This window comes from Haematobia irritans, chromosome 2 (assembly GCF_050003625.1).
Source record: "Haematobia irritans isolate KBUSLIRL chromosome 2, ASM5000362v1, whole genome shotgun sequence".
Taxonomy (NCBI): Eukaryota; Metazoa; Arthropoda; class Insecta; order Diptera; family Muscidae; genus Haematobia; species Haematobia irritans.
Window position 1 is genome coordinate 41286961 of NC_134398.1, and position 8620 is coordinate 41295580.

At 35.3% G+C, this 8620-nt stretch overlaps 1 protein-coding gene across 3 annotated transcripts in view; it reads right to left on the bottom strand.

Moving 5' to 3' along the window:
• Positions 1 to 4942, bottom strand: part of kuz (zinc-dependent metalloprotease kuz) — a 532667-nt gene extending 527725 nt beyond the window's left edge. The window contains exon 1 of one of the 3 annotated variants that reach the window (XM_075293842.1): positions 3898 to 4942. The gene's annotated coding sequence lies outside the window, so the exon portion shown is untranslated. The remainder of the gene's footprint in view (positions 1 to 3897) is intronic. The other 2 variants (XM_075293840.1, XM_075293841.1) reach the window with 2 other exon arrangements.
• Positions 4943 to 8620: the final 3678 nt, after the last annotated feature.

The window sequence follows — 8620 nt, forward strand, 5'->3', positions numbered from 1 at the left end:
TGTACTCGAATGGGAACAAATCAAAAAATTGAAAGGCCTCACACCTCTCCGGGCTCAATAGTTCAATGGTTTTGGTTCGAATTCTAAATATACGCTTTATTACCGCTTATTTCTATACCATAATTGTTACATTTTTGGGCAGATTTTGTGCGATTGGTACCAAATTTAATATAAGCACCAAGTAAGGAAAGTCTAAAGTCGGGCGGGGCCGACTATATTACACCCTGCACCACTTTGTAGATCTAAATTTTCGATACCATAGCACATCCGTCAAATGTGTTGGGTGCTATATATAAAGGTTTGTCCCATACTTTTACAAAATCTATAGACTTAAAATTTAAGTCGGCTAATGCGCTAGGGTGGACCACAATGTTAGTAAAAAATATGGGAAACATTTAAATCTGAAGCAATTTTAAGGAAACTTCGCAAAAGTTTATTTATGATTTATCGCTCGATATATATGTATTAGAAGTTTAGGAAAGTTAGAGTCATTTTTACAACTTTTCGACTAAGCAGTGGCGATTTTACAAGGAAAATGTTGGTATTTTGACCATTTTAGTCGAAACCAGAAAAACATATATATGGGAGCTATATCTAAATCTGAACCCATGTCAACCAAATTTGTCACGCATAGCTACAATGCTAATTCTACTCCCTGTGCTAAATTTCAACTAAATCGGAGTTAAAAATTGGCCTCTGTGGTCATATGAGTGTAAATCGGGCGAAAGCCATATATGGGAGATATATCCAAATCTGAACAGATTTAAACCAAATTTGGCACGCATAGTTACAATGCTAATTCTACTCCCTATGCAAAATATCAACTAAATCGGAGCAAAAAATTGGCCTCTGTGGGCAAATGAGTGTAAATCGGGCGAAAGCTATATATGGCAGCTATATCTAAATCTGAACCGATTTCAAGCAAATTTGGCACGCATAGCTACAATGCTAATTCTACTCCCTGTGCAAAATTTCAACTAAATCGGAGCAAAAAATTGGCCTCTGTGGTCATATGAGTGAAAATCGGGCGAAAGCTATATATGGTAGATATATCCAAATCTGAACCGATTTCACCCAAATTTGGCACGCATAGTTACAATGCTAATTCTACTCCCTATGCAAAATTTCAACTAAAACGGAGCAAAAAATTGGCCTCTGTGGGCAAATGAGTGTAAATCGGGCGAAAGCTTTATATGGCAGCTATATCTAAATCTGAACCGATTTGGCTGATATTTTGCAAGTTTTTCGAGACACATAAAATATTCGGATGTACGGAATTTGAGTAAGATCGGTTGATATACACGCAAATTATGACCAGATCGGTGAAAAATATATATGGCAGCTATATCTAAATCTGAACCGATTTTTTCCAAAATCAATAGGGATCGTCTTTGAGCCGAAACAGGACCCTATACCAAATTTTAGAACAATCGGACTAAAACTGCGAGCTGTACTTTGCACACAAAAATACACCAACAGACAGACGGACATAGCTAAGTCGACTCAGAATTTAATTCCAAGACGATCGGTATACTAAACGATGGGTCTCAGACTTTTCCTTCTTGGCGTTACATACAAATGCACAAACTTATTATACCCTGTTCCTCAGTAGTGGTAAAGGGTATAATAATGTAAACTTTAGGGTCTCGTAACTCAAAAATAGGACTATCCGTCTGTTCCGTAGGCAAAAAATGGACCAATCGGACAACTCATGCTAAAGAAGATATAAGTTCATTCCACTTCAATCCAAATTCGATTTATTCATTATGGGTCTTACAGACTATAAGTTTTTCCGGACGGTATGTCTGTATTTGTAAAGAATCTTACAGTGTGTCCAATCGATACGACAATTTGTTGATGACTAAATAATCGGTAAATGTGTTATCGATCTCATAAACATCGATCTCATGCCTTCGGACTTAACTTATAATGTGACCAATATATGGGATATGTTCGACACGACCACTGTCGTCCGGATAAACTTATAGTCTGCAAGGCGCATTAAAGAAATTGAAGTTCGAATTCAATAGATCTGAAGTAGACTTCAAAGATTATAAAAAGTCGAATTGAACTTTTCGACGTAATTTGCGGTCAAAAATTCTAGGTAAAGCTTCGATTTGCGGTTTGGATTGTATTTGAATTCAAGTCTTATTAATGAAAAACCTATAAATAAACCAATTTCCAACATTGACTCTTTTATGATATGTTTTTAAGCTTTTTGTATCGTCTACAATATTTTAACTCAACCCTTTTGCCAGATTTATGATAGAACAACCAGTTCTATCATAAATCTGGTAATGATAGAATAACCAGTTTGCGTATACGGGGTCGCGGGTTCAAATCCAGTTTTCAACAAAACACTAAAAAGTTTTTCTGCGTTAGTTTATCCCTTCTCAGTAATGCTAGTGACATTACTGGGTGTTACAAAGCTTCCTTAATAAGGTTCGGACTTGGAAGAAAGTCCCTTTTCACTGAGCCAAATATAGAATCGGGCAGCACTATTTGGTAGGAGAGAAGTTCACCAATTGTGGTGTCATAATTGCCTAAGGATATGGTCGCACATGGAAAATATTTGACCAAAATGAGTGTCAAACATTTTTCCACAACAATTTTCCAAATATCTGGATACGGTTTTTGGAATATAATCCTCCCATGATGTTATATATCCAATATAAGCTAAATATGTTTGCTGGTTTGGCTGTTGTGACGGATCCTTTTTTGATTTCTGTCAAATATTTGCCCAGTGTGACCGTAGCATAAAGGACAGACAGCCACTAAAACCTAACCTAGCATAACTTTCCTTGTATCATTATATATAACTTATAAGACTTAGGGCCAGTTTCTCAATGTCTTGTTATTATTTATCGTGTCGATAAAACAGCTGATCCCATACAAAAATTTTACTAACCGGAGGTCTATCCTCCGGTTAAAATTAATCGGAAGATGAAAAACTGGCCATTAATATCTTGTTGTGCTAGGCTGCGATAAAATAAATATATTTGTTGCCTATCGCCTATTAGGAAATATGACCTCATTTTCTGGTCTTGTATAGCTGTCCACCTCACCGCTAATACTTTTATTCCTTTAAAAAAAACTTCCACGTCCTTATTTTAAATTTGTTTAATCTTTTCAAAAACTGAAAGTTAAACATTCTACCACCCTCGTATTGTGGTCATAAAATTTGAAGCGATTTTATATATTTCTTTCTTTGCAATGGCAACACTGCTTTCGGAAATGACAGAAAGAGCCCACAAAAGAGAGACGACAAAACTAACCAAAAACATGAAAAATTGTAAATTTAACACAAAAATAGATAATTTTGAAATTAAAGCGATTATCTAATTAAAATATATTAGTTTTTATACATAAACTAAAAATACATGTGTACTTTTTAAAATAACTAAAGATGAATTCCCATTCCAATAGTACAATTATATTAAATTCAGAGAGCCAACCCCCACTAAGCCTGAGAGAGAGAGAGAGCACTTAGCGACAATTTGAGAAAAATTGCTTAATAAACAAAAAAGTACTTCTACTAAATACAATTAAGTAAAAATACAAAAACAAGAGGTAAACACAGTTGTTTTAAAAACAACAACAAGACCATCTAACACGAAACATAGACGCAAACGCAAAACGAAAAACAAGATGTTTGGGTCTTGGAAGATGGATAATGGCTTTGAAATGGATGCTGTTGTTTATGGGGCCTAAGCGGGGCGGCCGTGTGAGAAAGAATATATGTATAAAACATAGATATGGAGAAGAAATAAAACAGTTAAGAAACAAATAACGATACTATACAAAAAAAAAAGTCAATAAACGACTACCGCTGGGATGTTTAAACGAAAGAACACAAAAAGACCTCATTTGGAAAAATAAACAATCATAAATGGATACCTTTGTATTGTGCGTTAATGAAACCGCTAAGCCAAATAGTCTCGTTTTGAGTAATCCAAAGTCTACAATAAACGTAGAATATTAACAATTATTTGAATAATTGTTGTTAAATACTCCCAAGAGAAATCTCTAGAGAGGTTTTTGGGTGAAAAACTTGTTTTGATATTATTGTGTATTAGAAGATATCTGCCAATTTTATTCCAGACAATTTTGTAATTTTTTTCAGTATCGATTATATATTTTTGTAATTTATTTAGATTTAGAATATCGACTGGAATTTTCTTATTTTTAGTTGAAATTCACTTCATGGGTTAAACACACACACGCACTCCATACACCTATTCTTCCTTTTTTACAAAGGTTGGTGTTGTTGTTGCTTTTTTTTCAAATCAACATTAAATGGTGCTGTCGCCGTGTTGGTCAACAATCACACACGCACACACTAACTTCACTTGCAATAAGGAAAATTTCTTCCTTTCACATTCACGATTATTGCCTATTTCAATTGGAAATAAATTTTCTGTAAGGATTTTTTTTCTTTCTGACACATTTATCACTGAAATTCACAAATACCCAAGAAGGTATGTGTAGTAACAAAATCAGCAATCATCACTTGGACTTTATTATCATAATCATCCACCTTTTGCGGTGTGAGTGTGGGGGGTATTGCTCTGAGGTGTTGATAAACCCGATTCAATTAAATATTAATGGCAATATTTTTATTATTATTGCCTAGAATTGTTAAATATTTTTTTCGATATATTTTGTTTGTTAATTATTTTGACCGTCAGACCCACCGACCGTCACACGTTGTTATTCTTTCTCATGACACACACGAAGCACGCACTCACCCGCAGAAAAATAACAACACAAACGTACGCTTTCGAATTTCAAAAAATACTGAGAGCGAATTTTTTCCACCATCCAATTGTGCTAAAAACATGTTTGAGATGAAAGAACGAAATGAACGAACCCCCCAAAAACAAAAGCACACACACACAGGCACATTCATCCAATATCAATAGCAACAAGAAAATTCTCTCTAGCTGGAAATTTTTGTTATGGACTCTCTGTTAAATAAATAATAAAAAAATCCAGAGAGGGAAAGAGTTATATTCAATAAAAAGAGACAGTTATATAGCTTTACGGATGAAGAAGAAGTGTAACTGTCAAATGTGAAGTTTGTTGATTGTTCCTAATTAGAATAGTGTTGGTAAATGCTTTTCGAGTACAAGTGCATACACTCAGCAGAAAACTGAGTAAAAAAAACTATACTATGATATTTGTGATTAAAAATATTTTGTTGCAAAGCAGATAACTTTACACAATTAAAACTAAATGCAATATTAACGTTTTTATTTATAATAAAAAACTAACCCAGAATATAACTGATTTCCAGTGCAAAATCCGAACAAAGTACCCGTTTTATATGAAAAGGAAATCAAAATTCACTTAGAAAACTCGCTAAATGCAACCAATTTCGTGATATAATGGTATACTCAAAATACTGTGCCCCTTTAGTTTGTGAGGACAAAAGTCGTCGACTTGTTTTTGTCCCCTGAACATTGTATTGTGCTAAATATTTCCAGAATCATATGAATTTCTTGGAAATTGGGAAAATGCAAATTATATATTAATTAACATTCAAACATTTCAAAGATCCATTTCATTCTTATCGCTACTACAGACTCGTAAGTGACACTACAACAATCGCCAACTGTGATGGGGGAAGCGTATCAAATATCTAATTTATAAATTTTTATTGAAATTAATAAACATCTAAACAATCGAATTTTACTTGACCACAATGATTCTTTTACAACTATCTTAAAATGTACTTTTTCTAATAGTTCGAAGGGGTTCTTGTTGGCGTCGTTCTAAATTTATCTAAAATGGCACCTAATAATTGCACTCATGCGATACTTTTTTTGTAGTAACTTGGGGTGGTACAACTTCTCAACTTTTGCGCGGTAATTAGAGAGCTAGAATTGAAATGTGTTGGTCGCTTTATATTTATTATGAACCGATATGGACCAATTTTTGTGTGAGTGGGGATCGGTTTATTTCTGAATTTGACGGCGCTTCTGGGAATCCCCACCATGTTGAAAACAATCGTATACGACATCCAAAACTCATCGGAAAAGCGCCGTCAATATTGAGAAGTTGTACCACGCCAAGTTACTACAAAAAAGTATCGCATGAATGCAATTATTAGGTGCCTTTCTGGATAAATTTAGAACGACGCCAATAAGAGCCCCTTCAAACAATCAGAAGGAGTGTTTTTTTAGGTAGTTGTGAAAGAATCATTGTGGTCAAGTAAAACACGATTGTGTAGATGTTTATTAATTTGATTAAACATTTATAAATTATGCCTTCGGACTTAACTTATAGTGTGCACAATATATGGGATGAGTTCGACACGAGCAATGTCGTCCGGAATAACAGATAGTCTGTAAAGCGCATAAAAAATCGTGTTTTAAGGCCGGTACTATGTTCAATCTTGCGAAAATTTTTTATAGAAACCATTATTTCGCACATAGAAAGCGATGTTTATTTAGGTAACAGGGAGCGATATTGAATTAAGTTGGTGGTTGCTGCTTGCTATTACAAAATTAACATTTTATTTTTCCTTGGGCAATTGATCTGCTACTCCTTTGATCCTTTGTATATTTTCGTAACAAAAATAGGATCCGTGTTTGCGTTATAAACCCACACAAATAGTTTTAATAAATAAATTATTTCTTAATTCACATTGCAAATGGCGCCATGCTATAAACGTGAGTTTTTCAACTCGGAAAAAAAATTACCACAAATGGAAAAATGTTCGCTAGTTTTTCGCATTTTTTGGTTTTGTATAGAGTTTCAACGCGAAAACCGAACAGAGTACCGGCCTTTACTTGACAATATTGATTCTTTTACAACTATCTTAAAATGCACTTTTTCCGATAGTCTGAAAATGCTCTTATTGGCGTCGTCCTAAATTTATCTAAAAAGGCACCTAATAATTGCACTCATGCGATACTTTTTTGTAGTAACTTGACGTGGTACAACTTCTCAATAGTGACGGCGCTTTTTCGAGGAGTTTTGGATATCGTATACGACTGTTTTCGACGTGGTGGGGATTCTCAGAAGCGCCGTCAAATTCAAAAAATGTTGGCAGGGTATAGACCGATAGGGAAATATTTGACATTGCTGTTAGCGGTCATATTCTAACACAAAATACCAAAATTCAACCGAATCGGATCAAATTTACTCTTCCAAGAGGCCCCAGAGGCCAAATATGGGGATTTGTTTATATGGCAGCTATATATAATTATGGATTGATGTGGACCAATTTTCGCATAGGTGTTAGAGACTGACATAACGTACAAAATTTCAACGTGATCGGATGAAATTTGCTCCTCCCAGTAGCTCCTACTACATATAAAATTGGACCGATATGAAGCAATTTTTCATTGATTGTTAGTGAACAAATATTTACATCACGTACCAAATTTCAACCGAATCGGATGAAATTTGCCTCTCCAAGAGGCTGCGAAAGCCGAATCTGGTGATCGGTTTATATGAGGGCTATATATAATTATGAACCGATATGGACCAATTTTGGCATGATTGTTAGTGACCCTATACTTACACCACGTACCAAATTTCAACCGGATCGGATGAAATTTGCTCCTCCAAGAGGCTCCGGAGGTCAAATCTGGGGATCGGTTTATATGGGGCTATACGTAAAAGTGGCTATATATAACTATGAACCGATATGGACCAAGTTTTGCATGGTTGCATGGAGATCGCATACTAACACCACGTACCAAATTTCAAATTGATCGGATGAATTTTGCCCCTTCAAGATGCTCCGGAGATCAAATCTTGGGGATTGGTTTATACGGGGGCTATACGTAAAAGTAGTCCGATATGACCCATTTGGAATACCATCCGACCTACATCAATAACAACTACTTATGCCAAGTTTAAATTCAATAGCTTGTTTCGTTCGGAAGTTTGCGTGATTTCAACAGACGGACGGACGGATGGACGTTGCTAGATCGACGCAGAATTTCACCACGACCCAGAATATATATATGTACTTTATGGGGTCTTAGAGCAATATTTCGATGTGTTACAAACGGAATGACAAAGTTAATATACTCCTATCCTATGGTGGAGGGTATAAAAATGAGCTTGGACTAAAGCCAATAGCTTCTCCATCTTGGACAAAATAAGTTAGACTGCAAAGAGTTCTTTCGCCTGAACGAAAGTAACCAGTTGCCGAATTTTGTTTTCTCTGACGAGAAGCCATTCCAAATTGAGCCGATTGTGAACACAAAATGATCCGGAGAGGACAACTAAAAATGTTCACCTTCAATTGGTTATCAAAACTCAAGTGCGGCCGATGGTAATGGTGTGGGCTGTCGTAACGGCTAATGGTCGCTCACCGCTCGTTTTCATCGCTCCTGGGATCGAAGTAAATGGCGAATTTGGTCAGGAAAATTTGCTAAAGTCGGTGTTGAAATCCAAGACAGACATTCCAACATGACTCACACCATCACCATCAGTACGCATCTACCAAGAATGACTTCATTTCTAACGCACAATGGCCAATAAAATAGCCGGATTTCAATCCGATGGACTTTTGCGTGTAAAATAAAAATATATGAACACAAAAATAATTTAAAAACTATTTCATATTGCTTTCGTACTTAACAAAAGATTTTAAGGATTT